The sequence below is a fragment of the Protopterus annectens genome, chromosome 1.part0 (assembly GCF_019279795.1).
Source record: "Protopterus annectens isolate FY-2018-M chromosome 1.part0, PAN1.0, whole genome shotgun sequence".
NCBI classification, from domain to species: Eukaryota; Metazoa; Chordata; order Ceratodontiformes; family Protopteridae; genus Protopterus; species Protopterus annectens.
Genome location: NC_056725.1, coordinates 683,620,517 through 683,645,184, shown reverse-complemented (window position 1 = coordinate 683,645,184; position 24,668 = coordinate 683,620,517). Strand labels below are relative to the sequence as shown.

The following is a 24,668-nucleotide window of genomic DNA, read 5'->3' as shown; positions in this document are numbered from 1 at the left end:
TATATTACTAAGGACCATAGACATTTGTAGCATAATACTTAACTACTGGAGGTCTTCCTTTAAAGTTGAAACAGCTTGCAATAACTTAGATAAAGCGTTATCATTTTTAGTACCGTTTTCTAATGGCAGCCTTGCTAGAAGTAAAACTTCAGTCAAAGTGCCTGCATGTATGGAGTGCAGGTTTACAGTGAGCTGCATAAAGTGCAGCTTAGGACAGTATAGCTCTGCTAAAAATTTAAACAAGCCAATGAAAAAACAGCTTTTAAACTGTTTTTGGCTCTAATCAGTAATGCTAGCTTTTTAGAAACAGCAACAACTTATCCTCTCCCACAGAATAATCACCACTATCTCTCTCTGACTGACCACATATTTGGCTTAAACTTTGCTGTATCAAAAACTAATGTATAAATAGTAAAATGGAGGAAAATAGAGTGAGCACCGGGAAACAATACAGTAATTAATAAATTCTGTCAGTTGACTGTACAACACAAACAACACTTCAAGTACCAGCAAAGAAAACAAAATAAAACAATGAAAATGTTTACATACTACTAAAATTGTAGAAATAGTTAAGCTGGGGGAAAACAGTAAATTTAACACAGGGAAGAAACACAACAATTACCGCATTCAGCCAGGTGTCCAATGCATGACTTCAATTTCTATCAAGGAAAATTAAATAAAATAAGCAAAACTTATTTAAATATAACTAAAAACTGCAGAAATCAATAGATGACAATAAGTGCACGAGAAATAAAATACATTTCTGATTATGGCTTTAAAATGAGACCAAAATGTCACTTTTAGCTTTTCCAGGATGTGTGCACTGATATCAGCCCTGTGAGTCTTGTAACAAAATGACAAAATGTCTACTAAAGGTCTCTGTTACAGGTAGTGATGTGTCTGTATTCTCCCACAATTCCTTTACTGCTAGACATATATGGCAAGATAATGACCTGGAACTCCACCCTCTCCTAGTAACTATCAAGAAGATCTCCCTGCCATATCTTGGCAATCTACAGGCCTCTTACTATAACAGCAAATACCTGTGAGGCATGAAAAACAAGACAGAGGCCCTTAATACTGAATCAAGCACTATTAATCTTGAGGATTTTGACTACCCATCTGTAAACTGAAAGACCTATTCTGTTGCAAATAAATGTGCTCAACACTCCCTAGATTTCATCACTGCTTACTAACTGGCACAGGTAATGCTGTACCCAACTGGGGGCACAAATTTACTTGACTTGGTGCGGACTAACCTAGCACCATTATGTTTTACACCTAGAATTACTCCATCATTGGTCAGATTTGACCACCATTCTGTGGTCTTCACCATTATGAATTGACACAATATGGCCACAAACCCTACTATTTGTGCAGCTAGCTTATGACCTGATGTGGTTTAAAAGCTTCCCTCCCCTTTAGGATCCAATAGCCAATATTGCAGCACTTGCAGAAAGTTTCTATATTTACACAAATGCCTACTTCAAAATTTCAGTTCCAGTATGACACAAGCACAATAAAAAAATTATGAATAAACACGTCTGGTGGAACTCATGTATTAACAAATAGTAAATCAAAAAAGAAAAAAAAACTTCTCACCTGTAGGAACAAACGGAAAAATCCCCATTTCAAAACTGTGCTTACAAAATAAACAAACAAAAAACATGGAAATAAAATCAAATCCATCAAGGTCAAGTACTGAACTGAAAACTTACCACCACTAGCAATGAAAACTGGGTAAGTTCTACTACAGCTATAATAGAAATGTGTGGAATAATACTTAGCAGTGCACCAGTCTGACACATAACAAAATTACCCACTCAGCTCCTTGGGACATAATCAACATATTGACAGACAAATTATTTCAAACTTTCCCCCCCATCTCTCCCACATGTCTGCACTCAACAAATTTCACCTCCAGGCAAAGGCCCTCTCAGACTTATAATAGTCTGACAATATGCTGGTGTGCTTCCTTGTCAGTATGAAAACACTGTCTTACAGCCTCACTCCTAAATCTGTTCAGAATGAGTCACTTTAATGGATTCATGCCAGAGACATGGTGAACAGTGGTTGCTGTCCCTCTTCATAAGTGTGTCCTCTTCACTGTTCTTGGCAACTATAGACTGATAAACATCACTGGCCTTGTCCACAAGATAATGGAATGCATCATTATAGACCTCATAAACAAAGTTATTGATGGATTAAAATCCATGAAACCAAACAGGTTTGAGTTTGTGAGGGGTAAATCCTGACTATTTAACCAATGAACTTCTTTGGAAAAGTCATTGAGACTTTCACTGAAGGGAGGTTGGTATACACAGTAAAAACATTGCCCTCACCAAGGTATTTGATACCATTCCACATTTAGATGTCACAAACAATAATAATCAAATGTTATTTCTTGTGTAACCACTAGATAGAACCCATCAAATTAGGACTGGGGGAACACTCTCCAATAATATATCAGTTACCATTGAGGTCCCATTATCTCTACCTCCAATACCTTTTCTGACCTGCACACTCTCACCCAAAACTCCTTCACCTCTGTAGAAAAATGGCTTACCAATAATCAACTAATTCTGAATTCCAAAAAAAAAAAAAACTCCTACTATTTCTCCCAAAATCACTCAACCACCACAAACCCAATTTCACCATAACTTCACTTAACAACACTCCTATCAATTTATTTTTTATTTTTATTATTTATTTTACATTTGTTGACCGGGCTAGTCTAACTGGATATATGTCCATTTTCAGTAGAGACCCGGGGCGGTAAGCTCCGAGGAAACAAACAAAATCACATATACAAAAATTAATGTACACAATGAACATTGCAGGTGCAGTACAGAGAATAATCAAAGAGGTCATTCGTTCATAACATAGTGCAAAATATACAGATACAATTAGTACAATACAAAATGTAGTTGGCAGCAGAATTATACAACATATCAGTATACAAGTAGTCATAAAGAAAAAGTAGGAGCTGAAATTATACAATATATTAGTAAAAGTAGTCTCCTTAATGAGATTCTGAAGATGTAAGTAATAGTATAGAAGGACAAGGTAAGTTGTTATTAAGAAAAGGAACTTGATTACTGAGAAGAGGAGGGTAGGTTAAACCAAGTAAGAAGAGCTAGTTGATCAGTCAGGTTTAGTATAGGGGCACAACCAGTGTGTTCTGAGGAAAAGTTTCAATTTGGTTTTAAAGAGTGATATAGAGGGAAGAGAGGAAAGTTCATTAGGAAGAAGGTTCCAGGATTTTCAATGTCAAAACCCACATCAAACTTCTTGAAGCCCTAATAGATGAACAACTAAAATTTGACCTACATGTTTAACACTGTATAAAAAAACATCAAAAACTAGGCCTACTCAAAAGAAATAAAAAAATCCTTACTAAAGACTCTTATACTGCCCTTGCTCATACTTACCCCTTACCCAGTCTTCTCTATAGCTCACAAATCCTTGCCAACTAGCAAACAGGCCTACTAGGAAAACATGAAATCCCCTACAACAAAATTGCCCAGTTTGTAACAAACCAAACCTATCTCTCTTATCACTACCCTCAAGGCTCTAAATTGGTTAGAATTCCCACAACAACTTCTGTCCACACAACTGCTTGTCATTCACAACATCCTTAATAAGCCCTCCTCCTGCCATACATCTCCTCACTCATTTCTCTCCATACACCTACTAGAAACCTCAGGAGCTCCAATCAACTACTTGCAGATATATACAAACCTAAATGATCTACGGGTCAAAATGTATACAATCACACCTCTGCCCTTAACTGGAGCAAACTCACCTTGGCCATATGTACAATACCCCACAAACATATACAAACTGCTTGAATAGTTCTCCTTCTCTGTAGTTCATGTTTGAGAAGCTAGTACTTCTGTTTTGGTATGTTCTTCCCATAGTTTCTGTTTGAAAAGCACTAGATGGAGAGTTGTATCTCAAATCATGTGGTTTGAAAACTCTCTTCTCTGTAGCTCCAGCTGATGCTTTGTTGCTAAGAGGCACACTACTATGTCTCCCCCTTACATAGTGCTGCTCAATTGAGCAGAGTTGTAAGGAAGGCTATAGATAGAGTGATTGTGGTAGGCAAGAAAGGGTATGACTTTTTATCAGCTTTATTGCCATCCAGACATTAAAAACATGCAGTTACACAAACCTGTAAATCAAAAATATTTCAGCATAATCCAGTACAAAGAAGTTGTTTACTTTTGTTCACATTTTCAAAACAAAGCAGAGTACAAACTATAAAAATGAGAATTTTTGGTGGCAAATCCTCCACTTCCCAAATTAAAAAAATTGAAAAACAATTGCATTTCTAATCTGTAGGTTGCAATTATTATTCTAGACCCCCATATATTCTGTCTTTCATAATTCCCAATAGTGTCTCCTCTTACCTAGATGCTATCTTACCTGTGGTGTAACCAGGGGATCCATTTGCTTATATTTTCCAGCAGGGAAAGGTGCACCCTGCTGAATCTCTATTCCAGCCACAACAGTATTTTCTAAGCTACATTATAATCTAGTCATGACCAAATATAGAGGAGATGCGACTTTGACAAAAGATCTCTTGACTATAGATGTAGGTTTAACTTATCAAAAGACACCCTGCACTTACCATTCTAAATTAGAAAAAAAAGTGATTGTAATCAAAACACAAAATCACCTGGGGATTTGCCACAATAGCCTAGAAAACATGGATAAATTACAAAGAAGAAGATTTCAATTGCCTGAGTTCTTTGAGTTATTTGACGAACTTTAGCACCAAAAGTGTACACCTGGCTAGGATGCTTTTAACCACATCAGTCATCTGTTTGTAAGATGTATCCACTGTTACCTCTAATATGGAGGCCACTTTATTCCCTAAATAGTCGATAAACTGTTTTTCCTCAAAAAAGGGTATGGTTCTCATAATTGTGGGGAAGACTTAAAATTTAAACCAATGTCTTAAATGTTACTTGCATTAATGTTATAAGCAAAATACTTTCTGAGAGTTTTGGCAAGTCTCTTTCTCTCTCTGTGTCTCTGTCTTCTCTCTCTCTGTGGATCTGTTCACTACATCAGTAAGTCATCAGTAAAAAAGGACAATTTAACTTTATATCACTATCACATATAGCCTTCTGATTCTGCTTTATAAATCTTTTCAGCCAAGGACTCTGTATAGATAGCAAAGAGGAGGTGAAACATAGCGTACTACTGATGCGTAGCATGTTTCAGCTAGAATTTCTTCTTTGCATCTATTCACCTTAATTCTAGATGTTGAACCCACATCCATTGTTCATAACAGACGAAGAATGCTGTGCAGAAACACCAACCTCTGCAAGACCAGGAATAGAATTCCCAGTCCACTTGGTCAAATGCCATTTGAGCATCTAAAGGCAACAGCAGTAACAATGGTCCTCTTTCATGTTCTGCAAGTTGCAACAGTGACAACACTTTAATAGTTTTATCAAGTGTTTGACAGCCCTGGATAAATTCACATTGATGAATAAGGTCTTGCAATAAAGGTTTTAGTCTATTAGCTAATAAATACATAAAACACAATTAAAATTAAGGATTGAAATTAGCCTATATGTAGCTGGCAGTATTGGATCTTTCCTGCTTCTTACAAAAAAATACATAAAATAGCCTTCCAAATCAACCAAATTAAATTTGTGACTAAGACCACATTGTAAATGGACAAAATATCTTCCAGAATGGGATCTACCTTCTTTTAATAATTTCTTTCAGAAAATAGTCAGAGTAAGGAGATTTCCCCAATCAAAAAAAAAAAATCAATTCTTCTAATGCAATAGAGTGCATCAGATTGTGTTTTTCGGCTTTAGTCAACTGGACAAATAAGGATTGTCTGAGAATGTTATGCTATCCTTCCCACATAGACATGCCAGGCCTCGGGTGTATTTAAGTTATGATAGAATTCCTTAAATACATTTAAAATGTTTGCCATCCCTCAATTTCCGTATCAGCCTCTCCCCTTCATTTGGTGGAATTTCAAAACTAAAGCTCTTTGAATGCAAATATGTTTTTAAAATGCTTAAGTTATCAACTTGATTTTTTAAACTCCATCTTCTCTATTTTTTCTGAATTTCCAACTAGATTTCATCAATTATTTTATCAATGCCCATTATACCATCCACAATTGTATCCTGAAGGTATGGTAACCACAGTATCTATATAATTCTTAATAAGATCTTTTTCTTCCAAATTAATTTAATGCTACTTAATTTTTTCTTGTATTGTTGTAATGTGAGGTTTCCTAATGTACATTACTTTTTCATGTTAATTTTCTTGTATTGATGTAATGTGGAGCTTTTCTCCCCAGGCCTCTGCCAAAAAAGTGCTTTTTCCCAGCCTGACTCTTCCGGTCAACAAATGTCAAATAAATAAATAAACTGCTTTATGTGCTTTCATAACCTCCAGTTGTCTAAAAGTCACATTTGAAATTCCTGGATCTCACTGAAAATAGTATCATGATGCCACATTTTCTGTAGTGGGATGGAGATTCAGTTCTAAAATCAAAACCTGGGGGTATGATCTGAAACATAGATCAGGGAGCTAGTCAGATTTTACACCATATTCAAGTGCTTGATAGAGATAATTGCCTTATCTATTTGACAGTATATATTATTAAACATGGGATAAAATGTGCATCTGCACCTTTCTACCCCCTCTTACTTTTCACCAAATTGGATAGTCCCATCACTCTATAACAAAAATAATTGGTTTGCCAATATTATAAGGTCTAACAGTTCTGGGACCACCACAAACATCACCAGCACAATAATTAGATTCCATGTATCAAAAACACTATAAACCCTTCATGGAAAGCCAAAATATTACTAAGCCTGACTTTTAGTTCTCGAACAGATAGAACTGATAGAATCTATGGTCCAAAATAAAGGGCTTACTTAAATTTAACTGCCATTCATCTCCACTAAATAACATGAGCACTCCTCTCATATGCATTCCTTCTTATGCAGAAACATAACTACATTGAGCCCAGGCTTGGGTAATTTGTCATGTTTATCCCATGTCAAGTGAGTTTTCTGAAGACAAAATTTCCATGGGAAAATGCTTAATAGGGGAGAATACCCAAAATCTCTCTTTTTAAACATCATTATTAAACATAATTTTTAAAAGTGACATTTGTGCACATACAGTGGTAGAAAAGAAAACAAACTAAAAACAACAATTCCTTTATTATTTTCATCATCCTATAAGAGGTATTAGAGATATTTTGGAAATTCTATGAAAATTTGTATAAAGCAGAGAAATGGAGAAACCAGGAAAAGCCACAAATGGAAGTATTTATGACAAGGTTAGAGAAAGATAAGGCTCAAAGATTAACAGCTAAGGCAGGAAGGAACGAGCTAAAAATGTTGATGTATAATCAGTCATGAGGGAAGTCTCCAGGAACAGATGGTATTCCTGTGGAAGTCTGGAAGTGAGGAGGGAAGAAAGTGGTAAACATCTGGAAGATTTGGGTCAACAATATTTTAAGGGGGGAGTACCAGCATTTTGGAAAAAAGCTGTGGTGGCTGTATAACTCGAGAGTAAAGATCCTTTAAACCCAGCCTCAAACAGACCCGATTCAATTTTAAACTATGATTATGAAGTGCTTATGTCTATACTAGCTAAGAGAATGGTAAAGGTGTTGTCAAAAGTGATATATATGGATCAGTGTGGTTTTGTGTTGGGCAGACAAACATTTGACAATATTACTAGAACAATGATGATATGCCGCGGTGGTATGGCGGTAGCGTTGTTACCTCACAGCAAGAGGTTCTCCCGTTCGATTCTCGGTTTGGCTTGGGAGTGCCTTCTGTGTGGAGTCTGCATGTCCTCCCCGCAGTTGGGTAGCGTTCAAAAGACATGCGTGCATAAATGGGCATGCCTTTGTTGAAGGTTGGGTGTGGAGCTGGCACCTCGGCGTTTTGTAAAAAAAAATCTACTGCCAATCATTAGTGGACCAGAGTTCCTCTGTGGCGACCCCTTACCAGGAAAAAGCCTAAAGACAAACAACAACTAGAACAATGATGATCTAGAGGAAAGTGGAGTATAACAAAAACTATTGTTGGTGGGTCTTGATGCAGAGAAAGCATTTGATAGAATCAGATGAGATTTTTTCAGTAGAGCAGTGGCAGTATTTGTGTTCATTGGTACAACCGTATGGTTATTAAGGGAGATATATGAAGGGTCAGAGTTAAAAATGATGGTGGGGGTGTCTGCCTCTGACAAGCTGTGCTTGAACAGAGGAATGAGGCATGGATGTTTCTCTTCCCCCTTTGTTATTTGCTTTATATTTAGAACCATTAGGAAAGAAAACATTCAAGATCTCTTAACCAGGATGGTTAATCCATTTATTTTATTTTTTTATTTATTTTACACTTGTTGACTGGGGAAAGTCCAACTGAGCAAGAGCTCTTTTTCAGTGGAGGCCCAGGAAGAAAAGCTCCACATTACCATAAAATAAAAATACATTGTATTAAGTGTAGTAGACAACATATATAAAGACATATGATGTTTAAAGTACAGTGCATGACTTTTTAGAGGATTATTCTTACATGAAAATAATTTGCAACATTGTTGAATGAAAAAAAAAAACTAGAAGGAAAACAGAAAATTTGGCTAAGTACGCAGAGCATGTATTGAGAGAAATTCAGACTGGTTCTAAGATATAGTAGTTAGATACATTTGAAAGTCGTTAATACTTAGAAAGTTTCATTACTGGAGAATGAAGAGGAGTTGGTATGAAAGGTTGTTAGGACGGAGATAGAGTGATAGCAGGTGTAGTTGAAAGGGAGAAATTCATGGAGGGTTTTTACAGAGCGCTTTTTGAAAGCTACTGTATTACTTATTTCACTGATGACTAGAGGAAGCAGGTAAGAGGATAGGGCTGGGAGTAGCTGTATAGATGTTGGCCAATATATTTTTTGGCCTTAAATATATCTAAGAGGTTTTGGTCAGCACTCCTAAGGTTTTTGGCTGCAGTATATCAACAGATAATAGACGAAATGGTGGGGCAGAAGGAGGTTTATTGTGAATGGAGTGAATGACAAGTAGTTGTGAAAGAAGAAGTTGTTTAGGGAACTCTATCTGGTTTTATATACTGAGGGACTGACAGTGATGAGAGTTAGTGGGTAATGTTAGCTGCAAACCTGGTGATTTTGTTGTAGGTGGTTTCCAGCTTGGTGAGTAAAGAGGACTGGATATTAACTAAGATTTGGGACCCATAGAGGAGGCTTGGGCAAGTGTAATTTGGGACTCCTTTGTAAGGATTTTTTTTATTTCTATAGAGTAGTTCAGGTTTTTGGTGATTTTTCTTAATGCAATTGTGGACATGTAGGTTGAATTTGTGTTGGTCATCTATGATAGCCCCAAGCAGTTTGGTGTGAGTTTCTACATTGATAATAGTGTTGTTGAGTGAACTTACAGTGAAGGTGGGTTTAGAGGGGGTGAAAGATTTTGATCAGAATAGAAGTAGCTTGGTCTGTTTGGGATTAAGTATAAGCTGATTGTTGGAGAGCCAGCAACTTCTTGGAGAGTAGTTTGGTCTGTTTGGGATTAAGTATAAATTGATTGTTGAAGAGCCAGATTTCTATTGAGTTAAATGAGTTTTGAGTAAGGGTTTGTAGGTCAGAGAGAGTGTTAGAGATTCTTTTAACACTAAACTTCGCTTAATGCCCCTTTACCAGCTATGTTACAGTTCTGAAGAGTAAACTTTTCTATTCTGAAGAGTAAACTTTTCGAAACTAAATAGAACTTGATTTCTGTTTCCTCTTTTTGTGTAGCAGTCACTGCACATGCATTTCAAGCATAAACATCTAAACAAAAGCATAAAAATCTATACAACAAAACATGCAAAAAAAATAATAATCAGTACAAGCTGCAACACCCAATATAGATCAGCCAACAACTGTATACAAAGTTGAAAAAAAAAACACATCAATATAAACAACATCAACAACAAAAACTTTATTGGCTAATTCATCTTTAGCCACCCTAGGTAAAGTGAGCTCTAAAAGCACGAAGCATAGGTACACTTATGTGCTGAATGGCTGCTTACGAATGTCCACCTGATTAATGACCTCACTCACTACAAAACAACTGACAAAAGGATGTCCACTAAAATTAACATGCATCTCTATAAACAAAGCAGCTTCATTAGCTGAATCAGAGGGGTATGTGTGTGTGTGTGTGTGTGTGTGTGTGTGTGTGTGTGTGTGTGTGTGTGTGTGTGTGTGTGTGAAAAATGTAATCAAATGACTCGGCTACCTTTCCCCCAGTAATTAGAAACATGATCCCGTCAAAATAAAATTAAATTATATGTCCAGCACACTGGATCTACGTATCTCTTGGTAAGCAGTTTGAATACGTTTGTTCCATAAACATGCTCAAAATCATTACTTCTTCCTAAGAAATTAGGCAAAAAGGAATAGAATAGATAAGGACAAGGAAGGATGGATGGGGAGAATAAGGGGAAAACTTATCAAAAAAACGAAATACTCTCCAACCAAAGCTTACTTTAGCAATCGTTTAACCCCCTCCCCCTAAATTCAGCATACTTTCTGGGCTAGTTTGTAAAACATTGTTCACCTTCATATAGCAAAGATTTAAGGTAGAACCTCAGTCATTCAAAACCATGCTCTGCAAACTTTGGAACTACCTCTGCATTCCCTCCAATGTTGCACTAAATGTAGCCTTCTATTTTGCAGTCATTTAACATGTAAATAATGTATATGGTTCTTTAAACCTCCCCTGGTCTGCTTTCTGAAATGCTGTTCCAGACAACATACCCATACTATACAATCTGCACACAGACATACTAGACTAATACATTATTGTTTTAAAGCTTTTGCAGCTACCAGAAACCTGCTCTTAAGGAAAGCAGGATATAGTAACTTAAAATGTAACTGATGCATTCGACACAGAATTCACAGCAGGAAAATCATTAAGTTTCTATCTTGCTGTTGTAGAAAATTCCATATTGCAGAAAATTGTCTTGTCCTTAAACATAAGCCTCTCATCTGTTTGCTACATTACAGAGATCACAATTCCTTTTAACTAGTCTGAAATTTGACTATAATACTTGTAGGCTGACCTCTATTACCACAAGCCAGGGGAAGAAGTATTGTGTGCATATGTTCAGTGACTAACTCCACCTCAGGTATACCAGTCCATTGTCACAAATGAATATTCATAAACTGCAGCTTCTCTGTTCTCCTTTTACTGGGAAGCCAATATACCACAGATTGTTATGCTGTACTCTTGTCTTCAAGGTCAATGAGCCAGCTCTCTGTGATTTCTATTTTTCTCTAGTTTATGATTACTCTCTTTTTACCTTCTTCATATCTCTGTGCAAGATCTGTATTTCATCCAAGTAAAATGTGAGTGCTTTATCCTTATCATTGAAAGCCACTTCTGAAATGGCAAGAAATGTTTTTATTTTTAAGACAATTGCATGACAGCTGTAGCCAAACTGCCAGTCACCTTTGCTTACTCTGTCTGCAAAGAATGCAGCTTCAGGCCTATAACCCTAGTCTGCATGTTAATACATACTAACATTTGACTCAGCCACTGGTTTGTTCATCTTTTGACTGGCATGTGGAGTACAAAGAATTTATGAATCTGGGGTAAACTATTGAATTGCTGTTGTCCTTCTATTCATATGCTATAGTATCCATAACATGAGGGAGCCCAACTCTGGTTAACTCATACGTCCAGCTGTTTTACCAAAGTTAAAATGCTACTGTGAAGGTAGGTGCGATGGCCCGCATCTCTCAGTGTACATCAGCCATAAACAGACATCGGGTATGAAGCGGATGTCTGCACGCATCTACCTCAGAACTTTTCTGCCGCCTGTTTGACTGCCAGCTCTGGTCTTCGCTCACTTGGGAAGTTGCCTTGTACTACACCTGTGTTCATTTAACCCCGTAGGGTTTTTTTGTTACCTATTTTGCTACTGTGTTTTTCTTGTGAGTTAATGTCAGGTAGGAAGGGCAATTGTCAGTGTGGAAGGCAGATTCCACATAAAGACTCACCTGTGCTCTGTTTATTCTGCCTAGGCCCAGAACATGACCATACAATGTGTGAGATTTGTAAGGCCTTTGTCCCTAAAACTCTTAGGAGCTGTCTTGCTTCTCTTAGATTGTACTTAGATAATCAACATCTAAATCGCCTTGCATGGGATATGGATCCAATGTCAGGACTTTTGGAAGAGCCGCAAACCATAAAGGACAGGAAACCTTGGTCTACTCCTGTGGCTGCTCCCTCTATTCCGCTCGTTCCCCCTGAGGTTGATGAAGGCCCGGAGGCCACATTGGAAACCACCGAACCTCATTTGATGGGTACCTTGGGGTAAGCCATTAAGGAGAATGTTAGCACATCCCAGAAGGACTCACAGGTGTCTGACCCGGCTGCTGGGGGGGATACACAGCTTATCATTTCAGAAGGCCCATGTGGGGTTACTCAAATAGTGGTTCAGGAAGACGTTCTCTCAGATGTCATTAAATGTAACCCGACGTCAGGCCCTCCTACTCTCCACCATATATTTGAGGCCCCAAGGAAGAAAATACAAATAACTAAGCATATTTCTTCGGGCTAACAAGTTCTACCCTCCGACCAAGCCCCTTACTGGCAGGCCTTTACTCAAGGCCTCTTCAATGCTTTTATGGCCTTATGTCAGACACCAGCTCCTGTCCAGGCCTTTCCCCCCAACACTCCTGGGAAAAGGCCTCTGGAAGATCTTTGCTCTGAGGATGAAGATTCCTCTGGGGTTGAGTCTCTACCTGCTTCTCACAGATTGCTTCTCCTCTGGGGTATGCTTCCCCAGAGGAGGAGTTGAATGGAACAGATTCTCCTAGGAAAAGACATCACATTTGGGAAGACCATTGTGCAAATGAAAGATTTTTTGAAATGGGAATATAGTCAAGTTTCTGAGACACAAAAGAGGTATTATGACCTCTTGCAAATGGAGTCCCATAACCCCTCTGCTATCCCCCCTGTCCTGGCTGTCCTTTTGGATGCATTTCTGGCTGCTTTCAAGTCCCCAGACTCCCAACCTAAATGCCCTGATAGATTCTACAAAGTGCCCGAGGATGCCAAGTTCCTCTTTAAGGCCCCATCAGCTCACCCATCCACCAGTTCTGTAGCAGATAAAATGTCTAAATTGCTACTCTCCACTTCCTTGCTCCCCTCTGATAAGGAAAGCAGAATTATGGAGAGATTGGCCAAAAAAGTTTATAGATCTGCCACTTTGGCTGTCAAAAGCCATAAACTATCAAACCCATATGGCCAAGTATTCATTGGCTGTTCTGGCAGATGCTATTAAACAATTTGCAGAATTACCAGATTCCCCTAACAAGGCCAAAATATCTAGCATTCTTAAGTCCTGCAGCCAGGTATCTAGACACTCCATAAAATTCAGTTACAATGCCGTGGAGGCCTCTGCCAGGGCAACAGCATCAGGGTCAGTCTTAAGGAGGTATTCATGGCTCAGGCTGCAGCCTTTGCCTGATGGTGTTAAAGCCAAACTAATGTATGCACCCTTAGACAACAAAGCCTTATTTGGCTCTGCAGCTGCTGAGCTCTTTAAGGCCCTTCAGGAAAAGGGGAAAGAACTACAAGACCTTAGGCACAATTTCATGTCTCCTGTTCCCTGTATCCAGATGAATTACCCAGCCAGGACAACCTTTGTGAGAAAACCTTCTAAGCACCTCTCTCTCAAAAGAAAAAGGATACCAGAAAGCAGGCCTCCTCTAGATCTCCCCCTTCAACACCTACACAAAAGCAGTCCTTTTAGGCCAAACCTGGTAGTCTGTGACTACCAGGCCCTAAACCCATCAACGCCTCTCTCTCTTCACTTATCCCTGTCCCTCCCAGCTTGGAAACAGATTATACAGGACTCTTGGGTCCCTACCATCATCAAACAAGGTTATCAAATGGTGGTTTGGGAATCCAGGCCATGCTTCAGAGGAATCGCACAACCCCCCCCAGACCAAATTGCTTCCTTTCCCCCAGTCCTGCATTCCCTGCAATCCCAGGGTACCATCCAAGAGGTGCCTCCAAATCAAAAGGGGAAAAGGATTCTACTCCAGAATATTTCTAGTCCTCAGGAAAGAAGGTCCCTGGAGGCCTATCTTAGACTTATCCCACCAAAGCACATTTCTCAAGCCCCCTTCTTTTCACATGCTAACTCTTCCTACACTCCTTTCCCTGATCCTCCATCAGACTTACATGGTTTCATTGGACATAAAGGATGCCTACTTGCACATTCCAATCCACCCACACTTCAGGAAATTCCATGGATTCTTTACACTTTCAGTTCTGGGCTTTGCCATTTAGTCTCTCTATGGCCCCCAGAGTATTCACAAAATGTCTGGCCCCAGTCATAGCCTTCTGCAAAATGGGGGATATTCAGATATTCCCTTACTTGGACTATCTCCCTATCCAGGTTTCATCCCCAAGGTTGGTATAAAAGCAGGTTGACTACACCATGTCCCTGCTGAGGAGTCTGGGGTTTGCCCTAAACCTTCAGAAATCTTCTCTGACCCACTCCCAAGACCATGTCTTCCTGGGCTGCAGAATACTCACGGTCCAAATGATGGCCTGCCTGCCCCCAGAAAACATTCTGTCTCTCACACTTATTTTCATGGACTAATTCCACTACAGTCTCTGTCTGACAGAGAGTTCCTGTGACTCCTGGGATTCATGGCTTCCACCATCCCCATGGTATCCTTGGCAAGGCTACACATGAGGAAATTTCAGTGGTTACTAAGGACAGTCTGGAAACAACACCTTCATCCTCTACAGTTTGTACTCCTCCTCTTACCCTGTTTAACAAAAGAAATAAAATGGTGGATTTCACAGATTTCAAAAACTCTGAGCCTCCTTAACCTCTTCCCCCCCCAACCAGGATCTGTACATGGATGTGTCAGACATGGGCTGGGGTCCAACCTTAGGGAAATGGAGGGTGACAAATTTTTATACCCCTCCCCAGTTGAGGGAGGATGTCAACATCAAAGAAATGAGGGCCTTGATTTTTGCCCTACACATCTTCAAGCCCAGAATCCTACCAGGAGTGCTGAGATGGTTCACAGACAACACCACAGTCCTCTGGTACATCAACAAGCAAGGAGGGACAAAGTCATACATCCTTTGCAGATTGGTTCTGTATGTATGGGAGATTGATCAACAGAACCAGGTTTCTCTGCTAGCTATATACATCCCTTCAGCTCAAAATGTGATGGCAGACTCACAAAGCAGGTCCATGACTCAATCCCTCGAATGGATGTTAAACAGGGATGTGTTCCTGGACCTGGTCCATCAATGGGGTACTCCTCAGGTAGACCTGTTTGCCTCCCCATGAACAGACAGCTTCCCACATACTGCACCAGGGTACACATCCCTGGGGCATGGAAGGTCGACATTCTTTTCTTTCCTTGGAAGGGGATGTTTGTGTATGCATTCCCTCTTCCCTCTTCTTCAGAAAGTTTTACTGAAGATTCAGAAAGAACAACCAAATATCTTGCTGGTGACTCCCTTTTGGCCAAGACAGCATTGGTTCCCCCTTCTCTATCATCTAGCCAAGGGCAATCACCACAAGTTACCCTTCAGGATGGACCTACTCACACAGGACAAGGGAACTCTCATACACCCTCAAATATCCACCCTGAACCTAACCCTGTGGGTGATAGGGCTTTGATTCCCTTTAGGCACCTTTATACTGAGGATGTGCTACAGGTTCTGCAGGAGGCCAGAAAACCCACTACCAGAAAATCCTATATATCCAAATGGAAGAGGTTTTCTGTCTGGTGTCTAAAACATAGTTTGCAACTGCTGTCTGTGGAATCGCCAGTGGTCCTGTCTTACCTATTTTAACTGGTGAAAACTGGCTTGTCATATTCTTCCATCAAAGCACATTTATCTGCCATCTCAGCATGTTTACCTTTGACTCCTCCCTTGGCGTCCAGGTCGGAAGTCAAGCTATTTCTGAAAAGAGTTCTACACATCAGACCACTAAGGAAGCCAGTCCCTCCCCCCTTGTAATCTCAAATATGTGTTAGAAAAGCTTACTTTAGCTCCTTTTGAGCCAGCTAAGGACTCAGCACTACACATGGAGAACTGTTCTTCTGGTAGCTATTACCTCAGCTAGAAGGGTCTCTGAACTACAAGCCCCCATGGCATCCTCCCCCATCACAGTTTTCCATTGGGACAGGGTATGCTTTCATACCAACCCTTCTTTCATGTCCAAGGTAGTGAATGAGCTATCCCTAAATCAGGCCATCAATCTTCCTACCTTCTTTTCTTCTCCACAATTCTCTAGTGAAAGGATCCTTCACTCTTTGGATGTGCACAGACAGCTCAGATACTACTTGGCCAAGCCCAAGCCCAACCGTAAGTCGGATAGGCTGTTTATTCCTTATCATCCAAGAGCCTTGGGGCATCTTGTTTCCAAGCAAAATATTTCCTCCTGGATTTCTAAAACCATTACCTTGTGTTACACCCCGAATGGAAAAGATCTCCCTTGTTCAGTTAAGGCACACTCCACTAGGGCTGTGTCTTCTTCTGGGCCCTTCTTTAAAGGTCTGGACACAGCTTCCATTTTCAAAGCAGCTACATGGTCATCTCTTCACACCTTCACCAAACACTACAAATTGGATACCATCTCTAGCTCCAGACCAGGATTTGTCAGGGCTATTCTGCATGGATTTGTGGAAAATATCTCTGTTCCTCCTCCCAACCCTTCTGTTGCATGAGCTTTGGCATTCTCCCTGATGTTATGAATGCAGCAACATTTGAATAAAAGAACATAGCATAACTGTGTAAAATCTTACCATAACCATAGATACCCTTCTCTTCTATATGCTGCAGTATGTCCCCCCCGCCTTCCCCTCAATACTTGATGACTTCTTGATACTCACTCCCTTCAGGCTGGTGCTGAGGTAGGTGCGTGCTGACGTCCGCTTTATACCTGACGTCTGTTTATGGCTGACATACGTTGAGAGATCTGAGCTATCTCACATACCTTTGCAGTAGCATTTTAACTTTGGTAAAACGTCTGGACATATGAGTCAACCGGATACTGCAGCATATAGAAGAGAAGGACATCTATGGTTATGGTAAGATTTTGCACAACTATTCCTTCCTTCAGCCAGGTAAAACATATAGAAGTAAAATTTAATTTAAAAACCCTTTAAATACAGAGAAAATGATGCCTTGTTATTTTATTGTACTTGGTTTGTACTTTACAATTGTGTTATTATTTTTGTGCTTTGGACATTCATTCTTTAAATCTAACTAACCTGTCCTGTATTGCAATATTTTAAGTGTGCATTTCTTTCTATTTTATGACCATGCAGTTAGGCCACTAAAACATCTATAAAATCGCTGTGTCAAACCTCTTAGATCATATTCATATTCCAGTTAAATAAATGACCAATGATTTTTTAACACTTTTATAACATTGATCAAACTATTTATAACAGTGTTGTTCAGATGAAAGTTCTATTCATTACAAGACAAAATAAAAGCATCAAGCACAAATAAATCAGTGCAAACTAGTCCAAATTACTTCAAGTTCAAAATATCGAATTGTTACCTTTTATAGCTCTCTTTCCTTTTTAGTTAGTCGACTGTCATTAATCAGTACTCAATTTGTGAAAGAACTACAGTATAGGCTCTCTCAGGATAGATAGATGGACAGATATAGTTAACTATTGTTGCATATTTTATTATGAAATTGGTTTCAAATATTTATCACTATATATACTAACATTTTGTTACAACTTCTTATACACACATAAAAGGAATATGCACTGATTCTAAATCTGTGTGGCTTTTTCATTACTCATGTAGCAACACATCAGCTTATTTCAAAAACTAAAATACTGAAGCACAATCGTTTTTGCAGGGTGGGTTTATCTCCTCTGTATTCCCTAGAGGGGGACTATGCCACTTTATACACCTGATTACAAAATCAACATACACATATTCCTAGGCTGTACAACCTGAGAATAAAGGAAGTACTTTATTTTAGTGGAAAATCAGCTATTCCCTGTAGACCAAAGCAGAGCATCCTCAAAATTGTTAAACTTAACCATCAGGCTGTGTCGCTTCAGAATTGGTACATTCAAAAATCAAGATTAGAAACTTACTTATTTATACAATAAATAAATCTGTTCTTGATTTTTCAGACTTGCATTGATAATAAGAGGCATAAACAATGATTTAAAGTTTCAGAGCAGTTTTTCCAGTTTTATCAAAATAGTACTCATTCAAAGACAGGTAGCTTCACCTGCAGAGGTCAAGTAGCTCATATACTGTTGTTACATTTAAATGCCAATATTTTTAAGATGAAACATTTCTAGTAGGGAAAATCCCCTCTGCCATATAAAGACATACTTTGTGGTGACTTTCACTTGAAGAATAATGAAAACATATTAATGTCCTCTTCTTATACCCATTGTTTAATTCTGTTTGATAGTAAAAAAAAATTCTCTGTTTTAAATCAGGATTCCTGTGATCAAGATATCGAACACATTTGTAAGAATGATGAAATCAGTACGAAAATAAACAATTCAAATCTGATTTACTAGATACCTCCTTGCCAGATACTGTAACATTTCATTTAATTGTTACTATCCTTCAGTAGATTTACTTAGGTTCATAGGTTCATAGGTTCATACTAGGCTATCTGCCCTGGGGCATTTATAAGCCTAGCTCGATTGTGTTTGGCTTACGCCACCCCTTGATTTGAGTATACTGTGCCCTTTTTAAAGTTTAGTTTACTGTGCCTCTGTCTAATAGTGACACGGAAGTAATCCCCGGGACAAACCTACGATCCCCCATCCACTCATTAAGATTCTTCTTGAAGAGAGTCAGTGGGGTGCTCTGCCTAACGTGAATTGGAATTCTATTCCAGAGTGAAGGGAGCCTCTGGGTTATGAATCTGTCCCTCCAGCATGTTCTATTTATTTCTGTGCTGAGGTTCAAGTCCCTCGAGCGCGTGGCTCTAAGGGATTTAGATTTACTGAGGTGGAGCATGTCCATTAATTCTGGGTTGGACATAGCTTTATATGTCAGGCATAGATCGCCTCGAAGTAGGCGGTATGCAACTGAGTAGAGCTGGAGTTTTTTTAACTGATCAGCATATGGCATCTGTTTGAGTCCCTTGATCCTCCTGGTGAGGTACTTTTGGGGTCTTTCTAATTGCTGCAGCTGTCGGGTAAGGTACATCCCAAAGGGGGCATTGTATTCTATGATGAGCCTGATGAGGGATGAATAAAGGGGCACGATTACCTCTCTTGATCTAGATGTGAATCCTTTCATGATGAGGTGGGCTATGTAGAAGGTCTTTCTAACCACTTTGGCAATGTGGTTGTCAAAGGAGAGATTGCTATCAACTTGGGTCCCCAGATCCCTAATTACTTTCTCTGTACTTAATGGGTTACCACCTATGTGGTAATTTGTGGGCACATTGTTTTTGCCAAAGGGTATGACTATACACTTTTTGGCATTTAGCTTTAGACCATGGCTCTGGCACCAGTTATCCGTCTCTGTGAGACCTTTTTGAAGGATGTTTGTGTCAGCTGGAGAGTCGATTATGGCGCCCAGTTTGCAGTCATCTGCGAACTTGGTGAGCCATAGTCCTCCCACATTGGCCTGTACCTCAGAAAGGTAAATACCGAACAAGAGAGGTCCCAGGACAGAACCTTGTGGGATGCCACTTGTGACCGGTTTCGAGTCTGACATGGCCCCAGCAACTCTGACTCTGTGGGTTCTGTCTTTGAGCCAGTTTGCAACCCATCTTGTGACAAAGGGGCTTATATTTAGGCTGGAGAGCTTATCTATGATGCTCGAGTGGGGTATTGTGTCAAATGCCTTTGCGAGGTCCAGATAGGCTGTGTGGACTACCTTCCCTTCATCTATGGCCTTGGTGACTGTTTCGAAGAAGTCGACCAGGTTCAAAAGGCAGGATCTGCCCTTGACGAAGCCAAATTGGGTAGGATCTAGTGTCTGTAGGTCCCCAATGTCTTTGTTTATGAGTTCCATGATGATGATCTCCATAGCCTTGTAGACTAGGCTAGTCAGGCTTATGGGGTGATAGTTTCCAGGGTCCGCAGAGGTGCCACCTTTGTGGAGTGGGACCACTGTTGCTGTACGCCATTCTTTGGGCACATATCCTGTAGTGAGGCTGAGATTGTACAGCAGTTTTACTTGAGGGATTAGTTCTTCTTGGAGTTCATGTAGGGCAACCGGGACGCCATCTGGTCCCATGGAAGCAGTGTTTTTTGCTTTGGAGAGGGCGGTCTTCACCTGAGCATCAGAGATGTTTGGAAGGCTGCACTCTGCCGGGATAGATACTTGCTCTTTTGGGGGGGGGGGTGGAGAAGTTTGCACTGAACCTGTCTGCCAGGATATTGGCGATATCTGTGGGTTCAGTGTATTTTTGTCGTTTAGAATCAACTCAGAACAAGTCTGGGAGTTGCATCCCAGGTTCCTAACATAACTGAAAAAAGCCTTATGATTGTCTTTAGTGTCCTGTGCAATTTTTCTCTCGAAGCTGGCCTTGGAAGATTTTATGAGTAATCGTAATTTTTTGCTAGTACTGATCAGAGATGCCTTCCCTTTTAGGGATTTTGCTCTATCATGTAGTAGCTTCCTCCTTCTGTTGTACAGCTTATTTATGGCTGGGGTCCACCAGACTGGACGCCTGCCTTTGGATGATTGGGTCTTGATTTTGTTTGGGATAGCATGATCCATGCATTCCTGGAGATGTCCGTAGAATGCGCTTATATAGGATTCTGCAGTTTGGGCCATAGTTTCCACTGGCTCTGGGGCCTTGAAGGATTCCACTTCGGTTTTGAGAAGTGTGAAGTTCGCTTTTGAGAAGTTTTTCACTGTGGTTTTCTGGGCAGGGGTGGGGTCGGGATGTGGATATCCAGTGAAATTAATTTATGGTTTGATCTTACCAATGAGGGATATACTTCTGGTATGGAGCATAGAGTCCCCATGTTGGTAATGATCAGGTCTAGTATGTTTTCCCCTCTTGTGGGAGTGGTGACTAGTTGTTCCATAGCATTTGAGTTTATAAATTCCAGGAACCTTTGGGCTAAGGTGCTGGGACTTGAGTAATGCTCCCAGTCTATGTTTGGGTAGTTGAAGTCGCCCAATATAATAGTGTTCGGAGAGATCTTCATGTTCTCCAATGTTTTCAGGAAAGCCGAGTGGGATTCCTGAGTTTGAGAGGGTGGTCTGTAGGATGCTAAAAACTGAAAAGCAGTCTTGCCCACTGTCAGTTGCACATGGATGGTTTCTGAAACTTCGTGCAATGCCACTAACCTGGAGGTGTGGATATCCTTGATAAATATGGAAACTCCCCCTCCTTTTGTGGTTCGGTCTGGGTTTTGGGGCCAAAAAGCATGATATGAGGTATAACATGGTAGTGCTGGGGTGCTCTCTGGAGCCTTGAACCAGGTTTCTGTCACTGCACAGATATCGATGTTCTCCATACTGAGGAGAGCTTCGAGTGCATGCATCTTGAGGTTAAGACTTCTGGCGTTTAGCAGCATTACCCTTAGTTTCTTGTTCCTTGTGCTGTCTATGGAGGTGGGTTTGACTTTTGAGCCTTGCCTAAAAAAGGCCCTATGGGGGTGGCAAGAGCCTTTGCCAATATCCGAAAGCCCAGGGGTGACAGGTGCAAGCCATCCCTAGTGAAGCAACGTGGCTTGTCGAGCATGTCATCCCAGGCTGACAGACACTGGACCCCCTTTGAATGACACCAAAATTTTAGCCAATTGTTAGAATCGATCATTTTGTCTTTATACTGTGGCATCATTCTAGGTGAAGGTAAGATGCTGCTCAAGGTCAGGGTTGTACTGGCCTGGGCTACATGATCAGAGAGCTCCTCTATGTCTCTTTTCATGTAGTCGAGGGAGGTACGTCTCAGGTCATTCACGCCAGCATGTACAATGACTGAGTCATATTTGTATTTGCTTTGGAGTGACCTGAGTGCTTGCGTTATGTGGCGGATCCTAGCGCCCGACAGGCAGCTCACTGTGACCTTCTCTTTATTCAGCCTGGTGAGCGGGACGTCAGTGTGTCTGACAATAGAGTCACCTATTACAAGAGTATCAGGTGTGTTATTCAGCCTTAAGGGCTGTGACTGCTTGGCACACTGACTTTGTGTGCTATGTGTTGTACGTGTTTTGTTTTGGGGTAGCGTTTGCTTGGATGTCTGCTTTGGAGGTCTCTGTTGCTTAGGTAGATTTTTATTTAGAGCCTCCGAGTATGTTTTTGTGTTTTTATGTGTTTGGTTCGCTGTTGTGGTGGGACTATGTGATACTAGAATTGTGTTGTGTGAGGTTACCTTCTCCTCCTGACTGGTTACACCAGTTTTGAGATGAGAGAGCTCAGCCTCCAGTTTGGCTATATGGTTGCATCTCTCACATATATTTGAACCTGTTTGGAGGAGGAGAGGGTTGTCTGTGTACATGAGACAGTTGTAACATTGCCTCAAAATTCCCAGATTCACCAGCTGAACTGGAGAGGAAACCATTGACTGACCTTTGGACATGCTAGAGTAATATAGGGAACTGAATTAAACGGACCAATAGGGGACAAGGTAATCGTAGAGAGTATAAGAGTAAGTAGTGCTTATGGTTTATTAGTGCTAACTTGTAAGATTACTTATTTGGACCAGTGAGGGGCCTTAGAATGAGAATATGGTGTTTAATTTGAGAGATAGAGCAGTTCTAAGGGAAAAAGTGAAGAGCAGACTTTGTGGAGCCAGGAATAGTTTAAACCCAATTAGGCGCTGCCCGATGTTGCGCTATGCGCAAAACCGCGCAAAGGAGGGTTTTAAGAGAGGGAGATCAAGGAGTTTGGAATTGACCCAAAATGGCCAATAAAACTAGAGTTTCAAGGCAGTAACCACTCCCACAGGGGCAGGCAGGCTGCTCAATGTTTATCACTGCCACTGATGAACACAGAGACTTCCCTTTAGCCCAAGCAAACAATGGCCTCCAAGAAACTTACAAACAGTTCCGAACAGCAAATCTGTAACTGAACTTTTTTAAATCTCAGAAAAGTGGGAAAAAAGCAAGATTTTTTTGTTTTTTTGTTTTTTTTAAGGAAAGCAGAGGTTCACAAGTATCAACAAGTTAGAACAGTGCAGTAAATGACCCTACACTTGAGTGCTAGGCCAGAGACAGATAAAATGCAAGTTTTAAGAAAAAAATGATTTTAAAAATAAGTGCATGCAGGAGATTCAGTAATCAGCTCTAGGTTGTGTTCTAAATACAGTTACCAACACAGAAATCAAGTTTAACAAGCCAGAAAATAACACAGAAATCAAGTTTAACAAGCCAGAAAATGCTCAAAAGTAGGCGGCAATGCAGAAAAACTTAACAAATAATCTGAAGCAAATAAACTTAACAAATAATCAGAACTTGAACAAATAAGGTTTCTATAAATTTAATCAAAAACGTAACTGAAGTTCTACATTGTAAAATAAAAAAATGCAGATTTTATGAGGACACAGATGAATTTTGTGAAGATTGTAGAAAAAAGCTTTGGCTGAATTTTTCAAGTTGTCCTGCTTTCATTTTAGAGATGCAAGGACAGCAGGATTTTGCCACCTACTTCATTGAAAAAGCACTATAATCACACAAGTGTTTGCAAATTCTTTGTCTCCACATACATTTTTTTAATTCAAACCAAATCTGGCAAAGCTTGTCACCGTATATGCAACCCAGGATCATACTCTCTTGTTCCTGCAGACTGCATGGTGGGTGTACACAGTATTATTGTCTGCTCGTACATTACTGCTCTAGCATCATGCAAGTATAATACACCACAAGGGCAGATGTGTGCACAGACACGCACACACACACACACACACACACACACACACACACACACACACACACACACACACACACACACACACTGCAATAAAGGTTTGAGAAATTGGGTTAAAAATGCAGATAGTGGTTCGGTAAGGGAGCCATAGCCAGAAACAATTGGCCTTCCTGGTGGGTGTGTAATGGATTTGTGTATTTTAGGGAGTAGATATAAGATTTGTCTGTCTGGATCTTTGACTTGTAAATGTTGAACAGTTTTGGATGTGATGATACCTTCCTCCAGTGCAGATTGTAAAAATATATCAATCTCTTGCTTAAATTGACTAGTGGGATCTATCCCCATTTTCATGTAACAATGTCCATCCGATAGTTGTCGTAAACCCTCATTAACATAATAGTCCATATTAAGAATGACCACTGCACCACCCTTGTCAGCTTGAAGAATGGCTATATTCTGATTGGCTCTAAGTTCTGATAAGGCCACCCTTTCTAAAGCAGTAACATTATCACTACTAATAGAAGCTTCAAAAAGGGGAAAATGTAAATCTTTTAACACCGCTTGTTGAAAAATGGATACATTTTTATTCATAGGGGGTTGAAAAGTAGATTTATGGAATATAAAGTCAGTAGATCTTTGAGTATTAGAACTATCCTGTTCAGAGAAAAACAATTTGAGATTAAGTCTACGGCAAAAATCAATAACATCAAGCGAGGTTTGATATTCATCAGAAAAGAAACTTGGAACGAAGTTTAATCCTTTGTTCAAAACTTGTTCTTGATCTGCTGTAA

General features: G+C 39.9%; 1 protein-coding gene across 2 annotated transcripts in view; it reads left to right on the top strand.

Annotated features, from left to right (window-relative positions):
* LOC122794052 (mitogen-activated protein kinase kinase kinase kinase 5-like) overlaps positions 1-24,668 on the top strand; it is a 1,947,254-nt gene that overhangs the window by 403,847 nt on the left and 1,518,739 nt on the right. The gene's annotated exons all lie outside the window — the stretch shown is intronic.